The sequence below is a fragment of the Coloeus monedula genome (assembly GCF_965178545.1).
Source record: "Coloeus monedula genome assembly, chromosome: 15".
Taxonomy (NCBI): Eukaryota; Metazoa; Chordata; class Aves; order Passeriformes; family Corvidae; genus Coloeus; species Coloeus monedula.
In genome coordinates, this window is record NC_138795.1 from 5,187,770 (window position 1) to 5,212,848 (window position 25,079).

General features: G+C 41.8%; 1 protein-coding gene across 5 annotated transcripts in view; it reads right to left on the reverse strand.

Moving 5' to 3' along the window:
- SGCD (sarcoglycan delta) overlaps positions 1–25,079 on the reverse strand; it is a 328,100-nt gene that overhangs the window by 296,060 nt on the left and 6,961 nt on the right. Inside the window, exon 1 of one of the 5 annotated variants that reach the window (XM_082291570.1) lies at positions 1,448–1,500. The exons of the other annotated variants lie outside the window; for them this stretch is intronic. The gene's annotated coding sequence lies outside the window, so the exon portion shown is untranslated. Of the gene's footprint in view, positions 1–1,447; positions 1,501–25,079 lie in introns of those variants that run through there. 5 annotated transcript variants of the gene reach the window in all.

Here is a 25,079-nt window from a genome sequence, read left to right on the forward strand (position 1 = left end):
AGTGTGAAGTCTTTAAGAGTCTAAAAATATTTTACAGAACTTGCCAGGTAGGAACGGCTAGGTGAGAATTTTACAAAACCTGCTCTTTCAACCTGAAACGTGTGAGTTGTACCTCCAGGCTCTTCAGTTATCTAATGTTCTCATCAACTGAACTACAATTAAATCCATACACTGATACCTACTGGCTGAAGTGGAGATGAACTGCAAATACTGTTCCCCTCTGGGCTGATGATGGCTAACACAAAAGCTGATTATCCTTCCTAAAGATTACCACTCTGCCTTCAGGGTCTGCAATTCTCCTTTCTTTAGGACAGTGAAGTTGTTCTGTTTGGGATTTCAGTGCATGAGCAGATTCCCTCTATTTCTGACTATCCCTTTTAATGAGGGACAGAACTGCAGCAAACTCCCTGAGCATTCAACACTTCCCCACTGAAGACGTGGGAAACTTTGCCAGGATTCAGCCCTCTTGCTCTGGAGGAGATCCAGCCAGGTGTCTCATCCTCATGCAATCTGCTCAGCTCCACTGACTCAGGGAGCAAGCTCACTCGAATTTTGCAGAAGAACGCACTCAGGCAAATCGGTGGGATTTGGAGTTTTGCAGAACCACTGTGAATTTGGAAATAGACTTAAGCAGCAGCTTGGAGCCAAGTTTTCAGCTTGTGACAGGTTCGTTATGACTGAAGCTGCCTTCCAGTTAATCCCAGAGCAGCATCCCTAAACCAGCCTGCAAGTGCCCTGCACAGAAACACCCTCCAACACCAGAGATGGCAAATTCCCCATCAGGAGCGGGTCGTGCCATGCCCATTCATCTGGATGGCACAGAGCACTGCAAGCCTGTCACCATCCAGTCTTTACTTGCCACTGTGCAGACCTGCATTAACCACAGACAAGTCCAAATTATTGACAAAATGTAAGAATAAAAATTTACAATATGATTCCAATCTTTGATAAACGAGCTACTGCACAAATTCTGCCCATCTAACATATCCAGACATTTCACCAGGAGTTCAAAAACTAATCCATGTTTCTATTTGAGGAGACTCTTACACAGGAAGAAAATACCATAACATATAATTTATGCCAGAGAAATTCTATGAAAGATCTAAACCTGATGGCTAAATAACAGTTAACATTCAAATTACACAAATGATGAGGAGGAGCACAATGTACTTACTGAAATTAAATGTACCTGCACTCTGAGTATAAATCCAGCACCAGCTATTCCAAGCTCCCTATATTAAATTTTATTCATGAAGTTGAAACTAAGATTATGCTGATAAAATGCCAGACTGCATCTGTACTCCCCAGAAACAATAGCAGTGATAATTCCTGTTGCTCCTTTGCTAAATTCAGTATCCTTGTGTTTTATTGCAGCCGCACCAGACCCTTCACCTAGCCAAGTTTGCTCTGCCAGTTGGCATTATGATCCCTCTGAAAATAAACATACTTGCAGTTCTGCTCTCTTGGCTCAAGAATGTCCATTTCTCTTCAGTTTATGATCGGTGTAGTTGCTAACACACTGCCAGTCGTCCTGAGCAACCCCACAGGGTACAGACAGGCTCTGAATAACAGCAAGGATGGGATGTCGTCCCCTCCCCTTTTTTTAAAGGCCCCTTTTGGAAATGTTTCTTCATGGCATTGGTTTAAGCAGAGGGTGGATGTGTTTTAGAACACCATGTTCTGGCTCAAGTAGAAATTATAAACCCAACAGCAGAACTGCCCAGTGAGTTTTTCTGTATTGAGTAAAACATACAGGTACTTGGATTTAAAAGAGATACCTAACCTCCCACCTGAGGTTTAAGTTTCTGGGGACCCTCTCCTGCCTAAAGAATGTGCAATATTGTGCCTTTGGACTACTACAGCTCAAATTCTTCGCAGTGCTTAGGATCACACTTTTTTAAAGTGCTACTACCACAAACACTACATAAGAGTCATCTAAGCCATGTTTCATGTCAAAACATCTCCTAAGCACTGAGGCAACTTTAGATGGCACACAGTGTTCTGTTTCATGTACTGCTCATTAAACTGATAGGGTCAAACCACAGAAAGCACAGCAGAAGGCACTCCAAACACACCAACATGCTAGTTCATGTTAAATGAAACAATCAACCAAACAAGCAGCATAGAAAAGAGAAGACCAGGAAAGCATGAAAGAACCACCATCAAATGTGTAAAGTGACTAAGATGAGGAGGAAGAACACCTGATGCCTGTGTGCCCCAACGATTAGACAAGAACGACTCATTTAATTTATAGCAACACTGATAAAGAGAAGAAGGAATCATTTGGTCTGTTTGATTCGGAATTAAGTACAGACACACTAAGGCTTTTGCTAGTCTAACTCAGTCTTCAACACATCCAGGAGAGGATTTTTTTAACCAAATGTTACTCCCCAGAAATGCTGACCACTCAGTCCTAGTGCAGTGATGATGACAATAAATAACCATTTACTTTGAACCAACCGTAGGTGCAGTTTTACTTCACATTTCAGCTGAAGATTATGAAATACACCTCCACACAGGAAATAAGTATGGCTTAGCGACAAAACAGATAACCTGCTGCACTCTTCTCTCAGACTTCTCCAGGCAGGAAACCCATCTGAGCCATCCATACTGCTGAGGCTTTCAATATTGGTCCTATGCTAGTGGCTCGCTCTCGATGGCACGTAAGACCTGCAGAGACACCCAGACGATGCTCACTCAGCCAGATGCCTCTTCAGAGAGGCACAGACTGAGGAACAAGTACACAGCACAAGAAGGAATTTCCTTCTTAAGGTTTGATGGCACTGCTGTAAACTCCAAAATGACCTTCCACTGAGCTTTCTTTCTCCCAATACATGTAATCCACCTTCCATCATCTCACATTCCAAGGCTTCTCTGAGATGAGATGTACTTTATTTCTTCTCTCCACCCAAGTCTCATTGCCAGACATAGCTGCATAAAGGTGTTCAAATGTAAAAAGGTACAAGATGATGATGCTTTGCTTGCACGTAACAAGGATGTTTTTTCAGAAAAACTGCACAGGAGATAATGGGCCAATGCTTCTCCAGACCTACTGCTGTTTGCCTTCAATCTTACGGGAAAGTCACTTAAAGAGGGACTCATTTGAAACAGATACAGAATCCTTTACATGGCAGAAGACCCTTAAGATGATCGAGTCCAGCCATTAACCCAGCACTGCTGAGTTAGTCCATGATTTGTTCATCAGAGATTCCAAGGTAAAAAGAACTTTGTCTTCATATGATAGGTAACAACTAGTGTTAATAAAATCCAGGAAACCCAAGTGTGCCAAAACACTTGTCTGGGTTGTTGGATTACTTTCTGGGCTTTTAATGACCCATATTTCCAAACACAGCTTCTTCAAAACAGATGACAGAACAACAGTATCACTTTAATTTGTAGCGGTAGGTAGGTAATACACGATAATATCATAATACCTCAACTAACATTTGACTTCTATTATTTAGTAAGATAGAAAAGCAGACTATTAAGGATGCAAATACCAAACTCATTTGTGCTTCCTTTCCTTCCTCTGAATACAGTCCCTAACAGCAGCATCGAGCCCTGAAGAGAAGATCCAGCAGCACATTTTGCTGCTATTGTTCTCCCCAGGAACAGATATGTTTTTTATATGATTACAGAATTCAGTCTTAGCACAACTGTTAAGTAATAAAGTAGATATTTAAAAGAAATGATTTACTGGTGACTTCAATGGATTCACAAGCTAGCACTGAGTAGAGGTTTTATCACTGAAATGCAGACAGTAAAGGGAATTACTCAGACAAAACTTCATCTCCACCATCACATGATACTTTGGGAGAAAAAAAAAAAAAAAAAAACCAAAAAACCTCCACAAACATGAAATGTTTTTTCCTGGGCTGGGGAGAGGCACAAACGTTTAATGCAGAAGCTTTCAAAGCACAGATCTCAAAATGGAGTAACTTCTTCCTTAAGTTTGACTTTATACCATGGCTCATATGTACTTCCTGTACCTATTTACCTAATCCACAAATCAACTATTAACCAAGCTACACAAACTATTCCAGTTTTAATGGAATACATTATTTAATGCAGAAATATCTCAAAAGACAAAAACCTGCCAAAACCTACAGTGTTACAGAGAATGAAAGACTACAAATGATTTGTATGAAACAAGTGCAGCTCACAATGACAAATCACATTAGCTGTTGGCTTTTCAGCCAAAGAACACCTGAGCCATCGGTATTTTTAGTCTTAATCCTCTTAAATTTTTAAAATAATATAACAGTTATGCTTGATCTAACTTAATTAAGCAAGAATCCCTGACAAATCACTGCTATATGTATAGGAATGACCATGCTAGACAATTTGACACTGACTTTTTCAGAACCATCACTTCCCAAGTCTCTCCTCAAGCAACACAACTGCTTCAAGAAGCCATGAAACAACTTTGAGGGGGGGATGGCTTCAGGGCAGCAGGAAAAGCTACTTGGGGTGCAGTCCCACACATCAGCACTGTGGAGTTTCAATCAGTCCATCACTCACAAGTGAGAAGCTCCTCTGATGCAGTACAGGGTAAGTAATGTGGTATCTCCACATATGGCCCAGCTGACACAGGACACCCCTCATGCATTTAATTTAACTCTTCAGCCCAAACAGGAGTCACAATCAGAGCAGCAACGCAGCTGAGTAGTATTAAAAAGTATTCCCAAACACAGAAGTGCTCACATGCTTGCTCAGGAAAGCTGAAAATAACCATTTGCATCGCTGAGCAGCAGTTTCAGTTAATAGCTCCATTTTCCCCACCTATGAGCAGCGGATTTGCTTGCTTAACGCCCATTAATGTTAACAGGGTTGGACCTACAAATCCCCACCTGAGGTGGAACACTGGCATTCCTAACACTGCACATTTTCCCCAAAGTTAAAGCAGAGCAATTCACTATATTTAACCTCTGCCCATTTTGTTCACTCTCAGGACCTTTAAATGTAAAGTTTAAAAATGATAAGCATTACTTTGAGAAGAAAATGCATTATTTTGCTTTTTTTGGCTTTTAATCAACAAGCACAGCCATCCCAATAGACCAATTATAAACCAATTCAAATAAGAAAACAAATCTCAATACTGAAGTATACAGATAAGTCAAATACAGCTTATAGATCAAATTTTGAGATGAGGCCCTTCACATCCCAAATAGAACAAATATGCCACTAGTTTCTGTGCTAACTCCCTACAAGCTCTTATGCAAAAAATTAAGCTGATGCTTCTGAAAGGCAGATTAAACAACAAGAGGTATCAGCAAAACCTGGGTAAAAATAGAGAAAAAAATTAAATACTACAGGATTCTGGTCCCAGTCAAGCAAGTCAGCGCAGGCAACTCTCAGACTGCAGTTTCAGTTGTGGTCCAGCTCACCCTGAAGTTCACTATGAGCTGGGCAATTCTCTGGTACAGACCATAGGCACCAACAAATATATGAACAGTAGAGGCAAAATCCCAAAGACCAGTTTGCTATCACCAAAAGCTTCCATTAGAACACGTCTAATGAAAGGCTGTGCGTTCATACCACTCAAACTAAGAAAGCAAAGAACTGTGGACACTGGGATGGGCAAAAATTGGTATCAATGTCACCACATGGGGAAAAACTTACCTGAGCATCAATTCAATGAGCTATGAACTCGGCTGCCGGGCAGATTTAGGAGGCCAAGATGGATCAGATCCAGTGTGAAATGAGACCCAGCCGTGGTGCAGGGGTGCGAGAGGCAGCTGCCTTCCCACTGGGATGAGGAGAGAGACGCTGCTCACTGACAGCTTGTCAGAACACTGCCTAGAACATTTGGGACTTCCATTTGCAAAAGTCTTTTCTATGCTAATGACTTCCTACAGATGTTTTGAAATGTTTTAACTGTTCTGGTTTGATTCAGCAAGACACTGATGGTACGATTTGAGGGAAATGCAGCAGCAGCTGCAGCAGTGAACCCACCCAGGACCTTCCTGGATATCCAGCAGCAACAGGATTTCGAGAGGCAAATTCCCATCTTCCCCAGGAAAACAAGATATGATGAAAGATGAGACCAGTGGTGGGACAAGAGCACCTGTTTTGGCTGTATCTGCCTCCCACAGAAAAGGGAATTTCCATTCTGTACAAAACCTTGCCATTTTGAACTGACTTTTCAAACCAAGCAAGAAGAAAAGGTCAACATTTCTATAAACCAGAATGTTTTTAATGTTGATTCAGAAGTATTGACATCTCCCTAACAATATCAAAACAATCTCAAACATAAATATGGCACTGAATAATAAATCCAAAAGTCAAAAGGAAGTCACACATAAAAGCAACACACATATATAAACATCCCCCCTATCAAAACAAGGGCTGAACATGACATGTGCCCCCAAAATTCTTGGCTGCCCCTGCAGCTGCATTTTTACCAGAGGCTCCCACGTATTTCTTCTCCATTTTCTCCGTCACTCTGCTATTTGTCCGTGGCTTGGCCTTATATTTTGTTCATAATGCAGTGATGCTCAGCCTTTAAAACCCAACTGTCCTATTACTGAAATGTAATACTCTCCTCCACAATAATTCAAACCTCTCCTTCCAGTTTTACTATTTCCTTATATAATACATCATTAAAACTAAGTGTCATGAAGTTGTTTGGGTTCTTTTATGCAGAGCAAAGGTGGTCAGAGAATATTAGACAGCAAGAAACCCAGCCATCATCCTCCTCCCTGTTCCACATGCACAATCTTCCTTTTAACGTGACTGACATGAAATGGGCTCAATGCAACACAATTTCTCTCTACAGCTAATACAGCTGGGAAGAAATGAGCAGGCTTTTGAGTTCTGCATGCCTTCACCAGACACTTAAGCTGAATATCTTCAGGCTCTGTGGCTCTTAATAAAGGACAATGAAGTTATCAATTAAGGGCAATTAAGAAATCAATTTTAAAAATCTAAAAAAAGCATTGCCAGACTGAATGAGGGAGGATTAGTGTGAATGGAAAAGAAAAGGAGAATATGTGAGATCAATAAGACTGTGAAGGGCAATGCCATAACACAACAGTTGATGAATAGCAGAAGCCTCTGGGACCAGTGATACCACGGAGTCACTGCCTTTCACCTGCTGTCAGTGACAACCTCGGTGTGATGTGTTGAGGTGACTTGTGGTCCACGAGGTTTGAGAGCTACAAATTAAGTAAGAAGTTTCTAAAAGGCTCACAGCCTTTTCTTTCGGGTGTGCCCAAGTGAAGCTGATGAAGATGCTCAGATGCACTCAAAGTGCAGCAGAACCCAACCAGCCAGCCACAGTTAAGCCCCACAGAAAACAACTTTTTAGACTTCTCACATAAAACAACATTTTTGTTCCCCAGGAAAACCTTCCAATGGGTCTTATTAAGGATTTGAAATAAGTAAGGTTTTGGTGGGTTTTTTTGCAAATACAACTCCACTGAAGCTGAGGAAGAAACCAATCACAAGCTTCATTGCATGTGTTTCAGCAGAGATGAGCTTTTGCACTACATTTACACCACTGCTTTCCCTACAGGGACAATGCTGCTGCCTGACTTCCTACCTTCTCTCCACACCTCGTAATAGTTAATGAATCAGTCACATGGCGAGATTTTCTGGAAAAGTTATGTAAGAAATCTTCTGGGTAGAAGGAGTAAGTTGTTACAATAACAAGTAATTTACAATCTGAATGCTACGCATACTGTATCATCTTATTTGTATTTCACAGTTAATCTCCCAGCTCACAAAAGTTTTATCGGATTGGAGACATGTGCTGTATTCCCCTTTATAAAATTTTACAGTCCCTTGCTATTCTCAGGGCTTGTTTTATAGGCACAATTTGCTGCTTTAATCTCACCCAATTGTCATATTCTAAATCACGGTGTATAAAAATGTCTTAAAAGGAGAGATGCGCTGAAGGGTAGTACTTAATTACACTTACTGCCTGATTTAAATGTTATCTGTGCTTTGCCAAGTGCCAGGCACAGAGTAACCCAGCAGAGCAAATCTGCATAAACCGATACAAGTCATTATTGGGCTTTTAATAGCAACCCTGTTCTCCTGTGCAGCATTCCGATGAAGGTGTGTTCCTCCTCCTCCTATCATATTAGCTCACAAGAAAATTAAGTAAGGAGGTTGAAGAACTGGTAATTGGTAGGGTCTTTCCAGTCACTCTTTGCTAACTTATTTATTTTTATTTTCATCTCCTTGCAGAAATCTTTGTCAAGACAATTTCGCTGGTCACCTTCACGAGTCCAACGTGTCCTAATGGAACTGAAAAGCAGAGTGCATAAAGCAAACAGAAAATCCATTTGTTCCATGGTTTCCTATTCCTTTTATAGCACTTTCACTCCAGAAGAGCTTCTCTTTACACTCTCTCCCCCCCCAATTCCTAGGAATCAAACAAAAAATGAAACTGAAAATACCACCAAAATTTCAGGCAATTCATGTTTTGATTTCTGACTTCCTCCTCCCCCACCCAAGTGAGCACAGCAAGGGACTGATTTGCCTCTGCACTAACTACATTAGGCATGCAGTTAAATTCTCTGGCTCAGGGGAGCAGAAATGCAGCTTACAGTACATCATATCTAAATACTTTCTACTTTATGCTCCAATCCCTGCTCCTACCACACACCAGAGAGCTCAATATAGGACCATTTTAGCAAGATCACTCTGAACTTAAGGGAAAGCAGGAGAGCGACCTTTTTTGCTTAGATTCATTGTATTTAATGAACCAGTGGAGGTAGAGTAAGTACTACAACTCTCACTAATCTATGCAGCAGCTTTATTTCTGGCCCATACCACCAGCATAAATTCAATTTCACTATTTCTTTTTGTTGTTGTCCCCTTGAGCGTGCTGTGCTCGTGGTCCATTACTGCCAAAGTCTAGAAGGGACTAAACCACAGCTTTGTGCCAAGTGCCCTGCAAGTCATTGTGAAAGGACATCACTGAGTCAGTCCCAAATACCAGCAGCTTTCTATTCAAATGACATTTCTAACTTTGCCCACATTTCAAACCGTGCCAGAGCAGTCACAGCTATGCATGACTACTCCTTGCCCATCTATGTAGCATGGTTCCAATCATGAGATGTCAGCATTGTTTCATGCAAGATAAACTCCAACATTGTCCCTTGTGAGTTTATGGAAATATGTATGTGCCACTGCCACCATTCACAACTGTGCCATCACTGCCTTTATTTCAGCCTTGGCAAACAAGCAACCGGCAGGGGAAAGAAAAAGAGGGGGAAGAAACCCAATTCAGAATGATTAGACATTTTATCTTCTGATTTTAAGCATCTTCTAAATCCAAGTGGTGTGAAATACTAACACCCTTCAGCTTCACAGAGGGCTGAAGCCATAGAATGTCTGGCACGGCAGAAGCTGAACCCCTCAGCAGAATCTGGCCTGAGAAGAGATGGGCAAGATGTGGGTAACAGAGCAGCTTTCCCAGCTCAAGGTCAGTCCAATCCTAGCAAGAGCCTGGCAGGATGACTGTGCTCTCTAAGCAGTTCCCAAAGTCCAGCCAGTGGATCCCTGGCAATGTGCCTTCCTTTGGGCAGAACAAGAGGAAGGATATGAGGTAGCAAAAAGCCATGGCATTGGGAAAATGCTGCTCCCAAAAACCTCATTCAACTCATTTTCTCTTAAAATGAAAAGCAGTATTTTCCAGACCACTGGTATCTGAAGCCAAGTGAAGAACTTCACAGCTGTCTCAGGGGATCCCACTGCACTTCAGCGGTGATTTTAACAAAAACCGTAATGACAAAGGTATGCAGTCCTCTGCAAGTAATTTAGAGACTTAAAGACGAGACATAACTCCAAAGGGCCTGAGACTGTTATAAAACTACAGGCTTAGAAGAAATGAGTTGCTGATTTCAGTATTTTTCATTATTAGAAAACATTCCCCTATGTAAATCTCATTTGAGTAGCCACAAATTAAAGTTTCTCTGATGACAGATTTACCCTGCCACTTCCAGAAACAGCCACTCCCTTCAGAAGGAGAAGCACACTGGAAGAATGGTGCAGCAAAACCACCACATTTCATGGGGGTTATGTCACCCTCACAGGAGGACTGGCTCCTCTGGAGGGTCCCTCTCCAACACCCATACTAAGTTTGGCAACTTTGGGGTTTCTTCTCATTTCCTGTGAACTCAGCCCAACCTAATAATATTACAGGATTAATTACTTAGCAGGGTCTCAATAAACACATCTGCCTTTGAAATCTCTACAAAAGCACAAGTGCAATTCCAGAGATAAACAAACACAAACTGCTTTTAATTAAGCACTGAGCCTCTCTGTAGGGGGTGACAGAGTGAGCAGATGCAGGGGGATTGCCAATTAAGATACAACTTCTTTGATGGGAAGGGTACAGCCATACACAGGAGGAAAAAGGAGAGGAACTTGCCATCCAAGTCATTATTTTAATTGGCTCCTCCGAAAGATTATGCATTCCCCACATTCGATGCAGCCAAAAAAGTATTACTGATCCAAAATACTAAAGAGCCATCAAAACATGTTCTAAGCTGCTTGTAGCACGTTATTACTAAAGTTACGTAGGCACCTCACTCATCCTGCTTGAGAGGGCTGTAACACGGGGAGATAATTCTCCCTGTTAATTAGACAAGAAACAGACAACTCTTGGATTTAATTTTCTGATATTGATCATTATTATTCACTAAACACCAAGCATGCTTAGCAAAAACTTTTTGAAGGGAATGCACCGTATTCCTGACCTAGATGAGTTTAAAAAGCAACAACAACAACAAAAAAAATTAAAACCCAAGCAAATAGCTAAAAAAACCTCTTGAAAATTGCACAAGCCAGGATGCAAACAGAAAGTGAACCAGAGGATGGACTGGTCATCTTCTGCGTAACTTTCACTTACTTGACATCCCAATATTTTTGGTGTGCTGACCTCTATTTTCTGTGATCCTAATGGCAATGCTGTTATTCTCTCAGCTTCGCTAAAAAGCTGCATGCTAACTTTCACTTCTGTTTTTATCTGGTTTTAATGGAAATGCAAATCAGTTTCCACATGGCTTGTTCCATGCCTTTTTACCATTTGGGGAGGAAACAGAAAGGCAGGAAACTAAGAAATGGTTTGCTCAGTTTGCAGCCTGCTCAGCAGTCTTTACTTTGCCTCCTTACACACTTGTGTCTCCACCGCAGAGGACAGAGCACTGTGCAGGGGGGGAATTCAGGCACAGGAACCCAGAGCTGCTTTATCTGAGTGCCTCCTTTCCCCAAACATGATGGCTCTGTCATCCAGTCCAATGGAAACACAAAAGAAGATTGGGATTTCACTGTCTCTACTCAAAATAAATGAGTGTGACAGAAAAGGAACTCTTGTCTTTGCAAAAAGAAGACGAGCTGAGCTGTTACTGAGAATGGGATAACCAGAAAAGTATTCCTGCCTTGGGAAAAGAGCCCAGGCTGCAGAGATAGGCTGGGGCAGAGGAGCTACTCCCTCCTGGGTCTCTCCAGCTGGCAAGCCAAAAACAACAGCATTACTACATCTCAGTTACACACAGCAAAAACAATTCTGGCTTTTGCGGAATGACCAAAAAAGCCTGTTAAAAAAAAAAACCAAAAAAACAAAAAACCAAGAAACAACGTATATCTTTCTCCATTTCTTTCTTCTCTCCAGGAAGTGTCTCAATGACACCAGCAAGACAAAAAAGACAAAAATTAAGAGGAAACTACTCTGTAACGGAAACTTCCTCCCTCCCTCCAGCTGCCTTTCCTGTGGCAAGTGCTCTGCTTTCCCCTTTGGGGCTTCTTGCAATCACTGACCCCACAGCCCTGGGGACTTCTCTTCAATGCACCATCAACACTGGATGTCCACCAACCCCCACCCCCTCTCAAATTGTAACACTACAAGGAGTTCTGTAGTGTCCCTACACCTAAAGTTCACCCCACCTCTCCCATATTTTCTAGGTACACCACTAGTGCAGAGCACTGGCACAATGGATATAAAAATACACTGAGGCTGCAACAGCTTAATAGTATTACCATCTTTGGTTATTAACCAGAATGAAATGCCTGGGAAAAAAAAAGAGTAATTAAGGATATTTAATTTATGAGTGAAAAGGTGAAGAAAGAACCTAATTACAGCTAGTTAGCTCCTGCACATGGAAAGTACATCCCCTGCTACAGGGCTCCCTCACCTAGCACAGTTCCAGTGTCTGAAAATCAAAGCCAGACCTACCAAGGCTCAAAATGGAAACAAGATGCAATATTTCAATAAAGAGGAAAGTGCTTCCATTCTCAGTTTCCTCAGGTATATCTTCCATCACTTCAATCCACTATCTACATCCATTATCACTAACTAGATAATTTTCAAAGAGAAAAAATTAAAAACAAGAGAAAGTAATCAGGAAACAGCAAAAGGCAAGCAGAGAGGAGAGGCAAAGAATCACTTCAATCTAGGCAGCTAATTTAAACATTAAGTCAAGAAACTCAATTTCTCACATAGTCAAGAGGAGAGAATCAGGCTCTAAATTCAGAGCTTTGGATCACCCCATGGCAGCTCTGGTGACTGTATGTGGCCTTGGGGCTCCCAAATTAGATACCTGAACTTGGATGTGTCTACAGCTATTGGCCATGCTGCTTTCAGTAAATGCTACAGGGATTTAGACACCAAATACTGCTTTTAATTCTTGCTTAACTGTAGTGACAACAGTCTCAAGAGTTTTGTCTCACTTTTGAAGAGGGCAATGCTGTTACAAAAGTACATGATACCCTGAACCATCCACAAGCATAAATTATACACTTATATCTGCAGCACACTGTATTCATATACTTGATCTTTCAGCCTCTAAAAATAATACAGACAAAGACACATATTTGACATAAACATGAACAAAGCAAACTTCATGCTGACAGGATGTGTGGAAACAAAACCAGAGAACACCGATGCAAATCACATTGTAAAAAACAGTCATCAATCAGATTTCATAATTCCTTGTTTCTGTCCTTGGCATGTCTATCCTTGGAAACAACTCTTACATTACTCTACAATTAAAAAGAAAGCAAATATAAAATTCTCACTTCTCTCCAAGTAACAAACACTCTCAGTTCTTGAGAAACAGTATTAAAGCTCTGAACTTGCACAGAACTCTCACTGGGTTTTTATCTGGTGCAGTATATTGTCACAAAGGCAGAAGATGCAGGCTGGGCTCACATTATCTGTAATGAGACAGACGCTCCTTCATTTTAACAAGGTACCACTGCCAATATCAGCCCTGCTGTGTAAAAAACCCAAGGCAACGATTTTTTATTTACACAAGAGCAGGGAAAACCCAGCAAGATCAGATGTGATCGAAGGCACCTTCCAGCACCTGGCACACAGTGAATATTCATGCAGCACCTTTAAAAAGCAGCTTAGATCCCACACACCTCATGCCAAGGCAGCTGCCAGGGCACTGCTCAGCCCTGCCAACAGCTGGGCAGGGCAGCCTGGAACAAGCAAGTGCTCACACACGGCCATCAGCCCTGCACAATTCAAAGTGGGAAATCAAGGCACGGCAGTGATGAAAATCAGTTCAGTGGTTTCTCCCCAGTGAAACATTTAAATTTTTCTGTAAGAGATCACAAGTCTGATGAAGGAAAGCTGGAGGGTTTCTTCACACAGAGATGCTGATGCTTCTGGGACCTGCCACCCTTGCAAGTCACTGCAGCACCAGCAAGGCTCAAGCACCATCAACTGTCTGCACAAGTAACCCTGCTAACACAAAGTGGGCTCTTTCAGTCTCCACAAATGGAGCAGCAGGAATTTCCTCTCGGCTCCCACACAGCTCTAGACCTTCTCAGAAGCAGGTGAGCTGCCTTCTCTTGTTTCTCTGAAACGTGCTTACTCACCTCACTCAGGAATGAGTCACACTTCAGGCCTTATTTCCACCTGCCCATAGTATTTCCACTCTCTTACAAAGGGACAATTAAACCAGTGGTCACTGGTATGGGTGATCATGAAATACAGCATAAGATGAAGCAATTAGCTCTGAAATTAAATGGAGCAGGCCAACACTGGCTGGCTGGAGGCATAAATAGTGCACTGACAATTGCAGGTTCATGTCTTTCTTGAGCTCAACTGAACTTCTTGTGATCCAAAATTGCCTCTGTTAACTTTCTTTCCATCTGGCTGTCTTTGGGAGTCCTCTTAAGACAAACCTATGACTCCCTCTAAGGTGCTGAGAGAAAACAGGAGCACAAACATGATTTTGCTCAAGCAACTTAGTGAGAGGTGTGGAGGAAAAATGAAATCATCTTTCATTGTCACCAGATTAAGGCGTATGCGATTGGAAATATGCCCCATGGAGCAGCCACCTATTTGGAGTAAACCTAGACTTGAATTTCAGGTGCTGCAAGACCCAAGGAGCAATGCCAGTGGGCTGCCTGAGGTGCACAAACACTGACCCAGCACAGCAAGGAGAGACCAGAGCCAACCCTCTCAGTTTTGGGGATAAAGCACAAGGGCAGCAACACAGACAGTTTGCACTTGTAAACTACTCCTGCCACCAAGAGCAACGTCAAAGAACATGTCGAGCTCCTCAGGGCTCTGCCTTCTCGGGACCAAATGGCTGGAATAGTAGAAATTTTATTTCTTTCAGGTGCCACCACCCTAAGATGGCTCAGGACTGAGAACACAGCTGCTCCATGAATGGCAAAAGCTTTTTCACTTTTAACTGCAAGTGAAGCATAGCAAATCCCAGACAGAATGGAAGGGAGAACAACAAAATTAAGTGGAATTATCATTTAATTTTATGCCCAGGTCCTGCCCTGAGTGGCTGTTTCAGTTTTATCACAAGATTTTGAGGCTATTACATGAATTTTGAGTGAGCTCAAAATCTGCTCACTCACAAAACAGGTAGCCCAGGTTTCCTCATTAAGAGGATAGCACATTCTTCTACAACAAATGACCCCTTTAAGTGCAAGGTCACCATAGGGGACCAGAGAGAAAATTCTTGATGAGACAAAATTTGGAGACCATGCTGATCTACACCTGACAGTCCTGTAACCCCTGGACAAGACTTTCCCTAGCCTTTGGTGAACAAGATAACCATTTAGTGAGTAAATGCTTTCTGCTGCCACACTGGGGAGGACTGACAGCTATCTGAGCCCCAGCACATAAGATCACAGGTACCCACCATGACCTGGTGCTTCAGGAGAGACCAACAAAAAGGATTCAGGAATGCCAGCCAGCCCTTCCCACAGTGGGTATTTACAAGGGCTGTAGCTTTCTCCCACTGCTTTTCATTACAAGACCTCATATATATATTTCAGATTCTACTGCTGAGAATATAGATAAGCTTCTAATATTAAATTTTCTATAAAACAGAGTTTCAATACAAGGCTAGTGACAAATGCTGGCGTCAGAAGCCTGCAATAATGGCATTCTGTTAGGGTTTTGTAGAGCAAGCAACACAGACACAAAAAGTAAAACAAAAGTATCTTCTCAACTTGTAAATTTATTTCTGGAATCTTTAACATTTGAAATTAAAGTTCCTTTTCTGGGCACACAGACAGCCCTCCGTCTTGATAATTGTATATACAAGAAAAGCTTAGAACTGTAATACAGCATTTGATTTCAGACAACATTAGTTCTACTGTTCGATTTATTCCTTGCAATAAATAGATTAAAGCTTATTACCATTGATAAAGTCGATCTTGTAAACCCCAGGGTGCCCCTTTGAAAATTTTCATGGTAAAATGTGGCAGCGTCATGCAGTGAACGTGATAACGCCGTGGTGATGTGTCAGTGATGCCCAAGCATTGCTTCCATGATTTCTCATCCTGACCCCACAGCTCTGAACAAAGCTGTAATGTTACAGTTCAGAGCAGGACAGAACCCCCCAAAGAACACAATACCCACAAAATACCACGCAAAACACCCTCCACTTCTTTCACTGTCTTCCCCCAGCTGAACTTTTCATTAAAAAGCCAAACTTCAAAGATACAGACCACTGAGTTTAACTTCAATACAAGAAGAATTGATAGAAAATATAATAAAGAACTGAATGAGTGTGTGCATTATATACCTGGAAAGAGTCAGATATTTTGCAGAGAGCAGTCATGCACAACAAATCCATCAGAATTCCCTGAAGGAGTTAACAAGCACATGGAATAAGGGGACACGATCTGCAGGGACATGCAGGTGGCGGATGCAGTACACAGGGCTTTTCCCAAACCCTTCGCCAAAGAATCTCAAGGAATCTCAAGAAGAGCCTTAAAAAAGGTAAGCTATGATGGGATAGAAAACAAGGGCATCTTATGGATCATCAACTAACAAAAAAAAAAAAGGAAATAAAGCAGATAATAAATCATTTGTCACAACAATGAGAGGCTGTTAACACATCACCTCAGCATCTGCTAAGACCTGTAATGGTCCAAATACCAGTTACTGATCTGAGAAGGGGACAGGGAGGTAATGAAATGCCAAACTACACTGAGAAAGCAGAACAATTAAGAGTAGGCAAAATTAGAGCTGACATGAAAGCTGCAGAAGAGTCTCAAGACACTGTGACTGGACAGCAAAATGACAGCATAAATTAAATGTTAATAAAGCAAAATATTGCGCTGAAATAAAGGAGTAATACTGTCCACACAGACTGACGGGCTCTGAATTAGCTGTTCTAATGCAGAAAAGAGATGTAGTCACTACAGACAGCTTTCTGGAAACATCAGCTCAGCAGCAACCCAAAAATAATAAGCAAATAATTCTGGAACTTCTAGGGAAAGGTATCAAGGCTGAAATACAAAATACTATGTCAGAAACTCATGATTTATCTGCATTTTAAAAATGTGTCTATTTCTGCTTATGTCATCTTTAAAAGAAATCTTATGAAGACATGCAGCTGTGATGGATCAGAAGACCAAAATTATTTCTGAGCAGTGAAAAGCTTTACTTTGCTAAGAGTGCATCAGAAGCAGGAGTACCTTGGAACTCCACAGCTTGAAGAAGAGCCAGTCCATCCAGGTCTGATCCATACCACACACAGGATGCTGGCCTACGTGAGCCTTTTGTCTGACCACCTTGTTCTTATTTTCTTGTGAGGTAGAACACACAGAAAGGACAATTTCTACTTTCCTGTGAAGTGTTAGCAGGATAAGCCAGAGCTTATGTTTAGATAAATTGTATTAATTGGGCTGCAATCTGCAAGAGATTTGTCTCATTTCCATCTGCCCTGGAAGCAAAGATATTTAATAAGACGTTGACCATTCAGCTCACAATGTGCTATAAAATTTTACCTTTGGTCTTATTAGAGTAACAAATGGGAAATATCATACAAGGCTTGAAATTATGGAGTAGATTAGACGCAAATTGCTTCATAAGTTAGAAGAAAAAAAAACACTCTCCAGAGCCATCTCCTATCCCAAAAAGGACCAGTTCAAGCTAGCTGAACACTGCATTTTCTATTTCCATCTGAAAAGCTGCACATTCTGGTTTTTTTCCTCCACAAGCTGGGGGAAAAAGCAACTTTTGTATATGAAGAGTATGCACAGGGAGTACTAAGCACAGCACTGAACATCTAAAATACCAAATAATATGCTCAGGTTGGGTTGGAGCACCCTGGGTCCATTAGACAATTTATGCTGGTTTAGGTCAAAGATTCAGGTCCAAACTGGGTGAAAAGGAAAATTTAAGCAATCAGAAGCTTCCTGTAAGTGAAGGAAAACAGAAGGGCCAAAAAAGAAGTATTTTGATCCCTGTAAGCACACTCTAGCTTAGCACAAGAAGCACATGAAGACCAAGGGGTTTTGTTTCCTTAATGATAAAACAGCCTTTTCCCACCTGAAAATCCACTCTCCTTTTCCTGGAAAAACAATAGGTAAGGATGGAGCCAGCCAGGTGAGGCAGTTGCTCTGTTACATCAGCAACACATTCATCTCTTGAGCCAATCTCCGAAAGCATAATTTCCACACCCACCACAGCTTTTCACAGCATGTTCATGAGTAACCACCAACTGCCCAGGATGCAAAATTTGCAGAAATCATTTTTGACCCAATTCTTGAATCTCCCCATAGCTCTTAATGCCTATTTTTCTGTATGAACCAAAAATACAATAGAATGACAAAAATCCTGGCTTGTTGAACATTCTGATGCTGCAGAAACTCCTACATAGAAACTATTAATTCACAAAATCATGTAAGAGACACTTCTGCTGTTTACCAAGCTTCCATGCTTTGTATTATTTTTCAAAAGATTCAACTATTCCCACAAATACCAGTTCAGCCTCACAGGCACTACACCCCCCTTCAACCTTTCAGTGAAGGCAGCTCATAACAGTGCTGTTGAAAATAAGAACAATGGAGAAGTTTAAGTGCACCATTTTTCAATTTCTGACTCAACTATAATAACTGTAATATCCTCCATGTCAGTAATAAGACAACTGTTAAACATGATACTTAAAATCATTCACCTCTGACTTTACAAAGCTCTTTCAGGAAATACCCATTTCCAGAAAACTTCATTACTGTAACACTCAGGGGTCAGTGTGTAGGTGCTTTTTCCCTAAACCAACAAAATACCCACCTTCAAGATCACTTTCAAAGAGTGAAATTAAACATGCAGTGGTGTATAACATCAGCCTGCATAAGGGCCACATCTGTCAGATCCACTGACATGGGCAGAGGAATGTAGAAGTACCTGCTGTTCAGCAGGCAAACAGATCCACTGCTGAAGTCAGACAGAAAGAAGGGGAACAAAGAAAACAGGGGAAGCAAAAAAGAAAAATATCTGACAGATTTATTTTTCAAACAATTCAACCAACACTTACAATCTTTTATTCACACCTTCAAAAACCATCATCTGTAGGTAATTAATTACTGCATGCCTGACTTGACTCTCAGTGTTTTCACTGACACCAGGGGCAGTAGGATTGGCCTATTCCCTATTAGCTAACTCAAATCAGTAACTGGCTCTTGAATATCTCATTCAGATCTAGTATCTCCTTTTAAGTATCCATTTCTGGCAGAGCATAAAATAATCAACCTATCAAAGCACTGCAGTTTCATCATTACCCCCCCAAAATTAATCATGTTTCAGTACCTGCAAGGCAAGCCTTTTGCAGCACACTGGTAACCAGGAATAGATAAAAGTGGATTTCCCAGTGCCCATACCGAAACAGAGCTTATGATTTCCTGCAAACCACTAGTGCAAGCTCTATGAAAAAACTGCAAAATAATTCAGCTCTTCAGGAGCAACGTGCAAACAGGAAACTGAGCTGTACCCTGTAAGGGCTATGATTCTTCTGTGATCTCACTGAAAAAAAAGTAGTAGGTTAAGTAAGGTAAATTCTCGCTTTAAACATTATTTTGGCTTCACTTCATCCAGAAGTCACGTATACTAAAAAATAAATTTTTAAAGTTGCAGTACCTGTGAACTTGGTACGGTAAAACTGCTAAAATTCAGGGTTACTGTTTTACCTGAGCATGACAGTAACAACAGTGAATTTTATCTTCCTTCAGACAGATAGTACAAGGCAGAAAATCCACTTACATCCCATTTATAGCCATAAAATAAGTTGCGAGAGGAGAGAGGCTGCCCATGCTGACACTCAAAAAAACAGTTTATGCTTTCTGCATAAACGATTTTGTACTTCAAATATGAACAGAGACATTGGCAGGTTATTCTGTAAGTCATGGAAAGGCTCTCATACCCCAAGCCATGGCTGTGCTATCCATTTTGTACATGAACAACTCTCCCTTCAGCTGAAGCTTCACTGCCTGGCTCCACTATCAGATGTCACACTTGCAAAAGCCTAAAAGAGCAAAAGCTGGGGCGTTGCTGCAATGCACCGTTTTGAAAGACTTCAAAAAGTTACTGGAGCAAGACAAACTGCACAAGATTCTTGTAAAGGAAGCCAGGCCTGCAGCAGCCCAACAGCTCAGAGAGGCTCTCAGTTAATTAGCTCTTTGCTATGTAGAAGAGAGGCTGTAGGAAGTGCCCAGTGCTGCATCCTCATTTGTGCTTCCCTCTGATCCCTACAACAGCAACTCAGTCCTGAGTGAAACAGAGCTCATTATCCAGCAGAGACAAACTCTCCTCAGGAGAGAGGTGTTTCTTGGGCTGTTAAACAGCATCAGCTCCATTGGGTCACCCCTCTGCCTGCCCAGAGCAGAACACGAGCAGCCCGTGCAGGTAGGGCCTGGCGGAGCTTGGCTGGAATCAAGGCTGGAGCCTGGTCTCTGACAGGGATGGAACACAGGCCCTTCAGAACTGGTTTGAAGGGCAGGTAAGAACGTTGAAAATAAACCCAGAGCTGGTTTTTGGTTTGAACTCCAGGGCAGAGCATGGGAAAGCCTTCACTGACTTGTCCTCCCTGGGTCACCAGCACCTCTCAACAATGCTCCTTTTCCTTTCCTAATAGCACGTTCCACATTTGCCTGTTGGGCACATTTCCCTGTCTGAAAGAGAGTTAAGACCCTTATCATCACCCTCTGTGAACTCTTTGCTTATGCTTTAAGAGAACACATGTATTTAGGAAGTGCCCAGTGCAGAGTCGGGTCATGCCCTTTGATCGTGCAGGGGAAAGTTTGGAGCCTGCTCTACTTCAGCTGCCTCTACCAGGGCCAACAGCTTAATCTGCTCCACCTCCTAAACCCCTCAGTAAGTGGCACCTCATTGACTGAGGCACTGTAAGAGCATTAATAGTCTCTGCTCTGAAGAGCACAGCCCCAAAGCTGACCACATCACTCTCAACAGGGAACGAGCCAGGTCTCCACAACACTGCCTTGTTCTATCAAATTGCAGGAACTTCCCATTGGGTTTTTTCCCTTTCGTGCTTAGCATCCTGCTTTCATCTGGCAGCATTTTAGCAGCTGTTTTCTTGTCACATTAAACTGACATCGCTGACAAAAAAGAAATGTCTAATTCTTCTGGATTTCCTCAAAGTATGCTACAGGGGAGCAAATCTCTACTGAGCAATGCTGTCTATTAGCCTGAAACACAGGTTTTGTTCCTTAAACAAATACCTTTCCCATCCTCAAAAAAACAAAACAAAACAAAAAAAATCAAATAAAACCAACCAACCAAAACCCCACAAAACTTTGTCACAATCTTCTACTCAAACTTCATCTGCCCCCCCAAAAATAGCAGGCCAGCCCTCCAGCCAGTGGCAGCACTGGCACAGTGCCCAGGAAAGTAATGGAGCTGCAGTGATTTAAGACAGTTAAAAATCTGACCTGGAGATGAGTCATGGGCTCTACTTGCTGCTTCAATTGCAACTAATTCAAAGGGTTTGGTTTTGTTTTGTTTATCTCTGGATGTGTTGTAAAGCTTCAGTCACTAAAGGTCAACTCCAACATTTCTTCATAAATATTTAGGAAAGCTCCTGAATATTTAGGAAATGCTTGGATGTATGAGATTTTTCAAGTATGCTGCTTCTTGGATTTGGACTCATCTTTTCTATCACAGTCACCCACTCTGCCTTCTGAAAGAGTCCATTAACCTACACATTGAGGCAGCTACTTTTGATCAAGAGGTGAAAAATCACAGCTTAGCTCTGAGCCTCAAAACACGAAGGGAAAAGAAAAAAAACAAGCAGGGAGGGAGGCTTTGGGACTCTTCTCCCTGCTGTCTGTCAAAGAAATGTGGCTCTGGCTGTTTCTGGGTGCCTTCAGCATTATGGTCTCTTCTCCCTCTGCTGAGCAATCCAAGCACTACAGAGAGAGACAGAGCTGCCTGCAGCAAGAGGTTCTTCAGTCGTGTCAGGATTACACAGGAACAAACTTTATTTCTCAGGCTAACAGCAAAAAAAGTAAGAAACAGGCAGAGAGATGTGCTCAGCCTCCTGCTCCCTCCTTGCCCACAGAGATGTGAACTGAGCCAGGCTGGGGCTGCCGACACTACGGCTCAACTCCTGGTGAAAGCATCTGCTGCCATGGGGAAACCAAAACCTCAACTGGTGACCGACTAGGGAAACCCCTGGAGAAAGCAGGAAGCTTTTTAATTAAATAGTTTCCCCTTGCTGCCACACTGCCAAAGAAGAAATGAGACTGCCTAACTGCTCACATGGCTTCCATGCAAGGCGCAGGTGAAGCCACTACAGCAGCATTTCATCTGCTGGGGCCATCACAGCAAATCTTGGCTCATCCCAGCAGTGGGCAACACAGCCCTGGATGTGCTCCCAGCACTGCTCTTCTGCATTCATGGTAATTCTCCAGCACACAACCCAACAAACCCTACGGTGCCCTTCGGACCAAGAGGGGAAATAATAAGTATATTGCCATAACCCAACACTACCAGCTTACCACTTCGCAATGCATTAGATTCAGGGAGCTTTCTGTGCAGGACCACAATCTTAAAAGCATCATTAAATCAAAAAATAAAAATAACAGAGCTCCAATATCTGTATCAGATTCTAGGGTTAAATTGAATGGCAATGCTGAAATTTTAGAAAGTTTTCACCTCCATGAAGAACCACTATCCTTCCTTGCTAAGCAGAGGAGCAGATAATCACCCTAGGGCTCCATCTTCAGTGAAAAATAAAATCCCCTATTTCTCAAAGACAAAAAAAATGAAAAACAACCCAATACCACATCCCTTTTCACTAGCTCTATCCAAATTCAACAGAACAGCAGCTAAAAATATGTCAGAAATCAAGGTGCGGGTGAAGAAAATGAAAAAAAAGGCTTAACACCAGAATGGCAAGATTTCAAGCGTGACCCATTGCCTGGTAATGTCAATGGGATCCTTTTGAACCCGTTCCAAACAAGTCAGATACAGCTCACCTGACGTGACTTGTTACTGAGAGCAGCTGATGGAAGTAGAGAGGAAGAAAGCAAAGAATTCACAGGGAAAACACACAGATACAGGAGTCATACCAGCTCTTGATCAGTGGGTGGGGGGAAGCTTTCTTCTGCTTCTTTTAAACATTTAGCCTCAAAATTTAAAAAAATAGCAGCCTTCCCAAAGGATCCATCTTAAACCCAGGCACGGGGAGTATGTCAAAAGTAGCTAAAACCTAAGATTTTTCAAGGTTATCTTAGCAGACATTGCAAAGTTCTTTATGGTGTTTAGTAACCTACTGCCCCCAAAAAAGTTAAGATGTTTTCAAACTACTCCAGGCATATTCAGCAGAAATCTGTTGTTAAAATCAATGAGAGACAAGCTGTTAGCTGTACGTTGTGCTGGAAAAGCTGCAGATGAAATGCAGAAAGCTCCTATGCTTTCACTCCACATCCAACAATACAAACATTTTCAGTTACCTCATAAATCAAAGTTTATCATTAAGCTGCACCTAAAGTGCTATCTCACCCAAACCTCTGGAAAAGCATCAAGGTAGCTGTTCATTATTTTTTTTTTTTTTACAATCACTCAGGACACATTTCACAGGTGAAGGAACCATGGGCTGGTGCAAATCCTCTGTGACTGTTGTGGGGCCAATGGCATCGAGGCATCTGGTGGTGGCCAGAGACAAATGGACTCAGAGAGTGATAGTGTGTGTGAGCTTTTTCACTGAGATACTTTCTACTCCAAGCACACCAAAGGGATTTCATGTAAACTGGTAACAGAGCCTGGGATTCGCACAAATGAAATAAAAGCAGGAGCAGACAATGAAGAAAGTTAATTTTTCACCTAGAGAACTGCAGTGTTAGAAGATTGCCCTGGAGGATTTAATCAATGAAAGTGAATCTTGTATATTTTTCTCCAGTATTTCCAAAATAAGTCAGTAAGATGCCAGCACTCCCTCAGCATAGAGTAACCATTTTCCAGTAAGCTCGAGTTAAAGTCTTTATCAAAAGACCTAAAGAAACACATTATGATTTCAGAGAAAAATAGTAAGCAAGAAAACAGAAACAGCAGGATAACCTTACAAGGCACAATAGGTTTTCAGAAAAACTTTCTTACTTCTTTTATTTCTGAGGACAAATAAAAGCAAATGAAAACTACAAGAAACAGGACACTGCCGGTGCACAAAAATACCTGCAGCTACCCTGGCCTTTAAGAACAGCAAAACATCTGAAAAATGCACACCACCATCAGGCACTATCTAAAGGCATTTCCACATCCAGAACCTCCTCTCCCATGAGGAAAACACACCTACTTGTCCATCTGCTTCATCACAAAAGCCCCCCATCCATTCAAGCAGCTCCTCTTAACCCATTACCCAAAGGATCTGTGCAGGACTATTGGGTCTAAACACATCACCCAAGATAAACAGCACCACGTTACATAACACACTCCTATTTAATTATAAACACCTGAATAAATGCCCCTGCCTGTCTGAAGGTCTGCACACCAGCTCTCTCTCTTGGCCAAACGACCTGTAGGCAGGGAGCTTTCTCAAGTCCTAAGTCAATTTACAATCCCACCTTCAGCGGGAGCCTGGATAATCAGCTTCTCTTGAGCATTAAAAAAAAAAAAAAAACCACCACAAAAAACTCACTCCATAATTTCCCCTTTGTAATACTCAGTTTACATGCACAAACCAGAAGAGCTGTCACTTCTTCAGTTTTAAAAGCTTTAAGCAAAATTAGCTATTCTAAGCTACCTGAAAAGCAAAGAGGTGCAACTGAAAAACATCAGGGGCGTATAGTCCATGACTCTTCCAAGTGTTGGAAGTTTCCAGAAGGCACAGTAAGGATACAGTCAACATCCTCAGTGCATTCCAACACAAGAATTTCAAGGACTTCAAGGGGCAAAGACAAAGGTAATTTTCCTGTGGCAAGAAGATTATTGCAATACTTGTACCTATGCTAATAAAAGGTTTTGGAAACAAGGCTCGCATTCTGTATTGCTGAGAGGTGATGCTCTGAAAACAGCTTTTACTACAAGGAATCTTGTCAGCCTTGTTTCAAAATAATGACCCTTATTTTTCCATTTATCAGTATAATTTCTTCCTCAAACTGGCATTCAAAAATATAGCTCTTCCTTGGGGGAGGAACAAAACAAAAACATAGCTTGAAATACAGGAGTGTATTCTCAACAGATATACATCAACACAAGAAGTCAATAAAATTATGCTAATTTATGCCAAATGAAACCTAACTAAGGTTTCTCTCCTTCGAGATGAGGCTGGGACAATTATGGTCATTTACAGCAGGTGCTGATCCCCATCACACGGGGCACAAGAGCTCGTTCCCATGCCTATGGAATG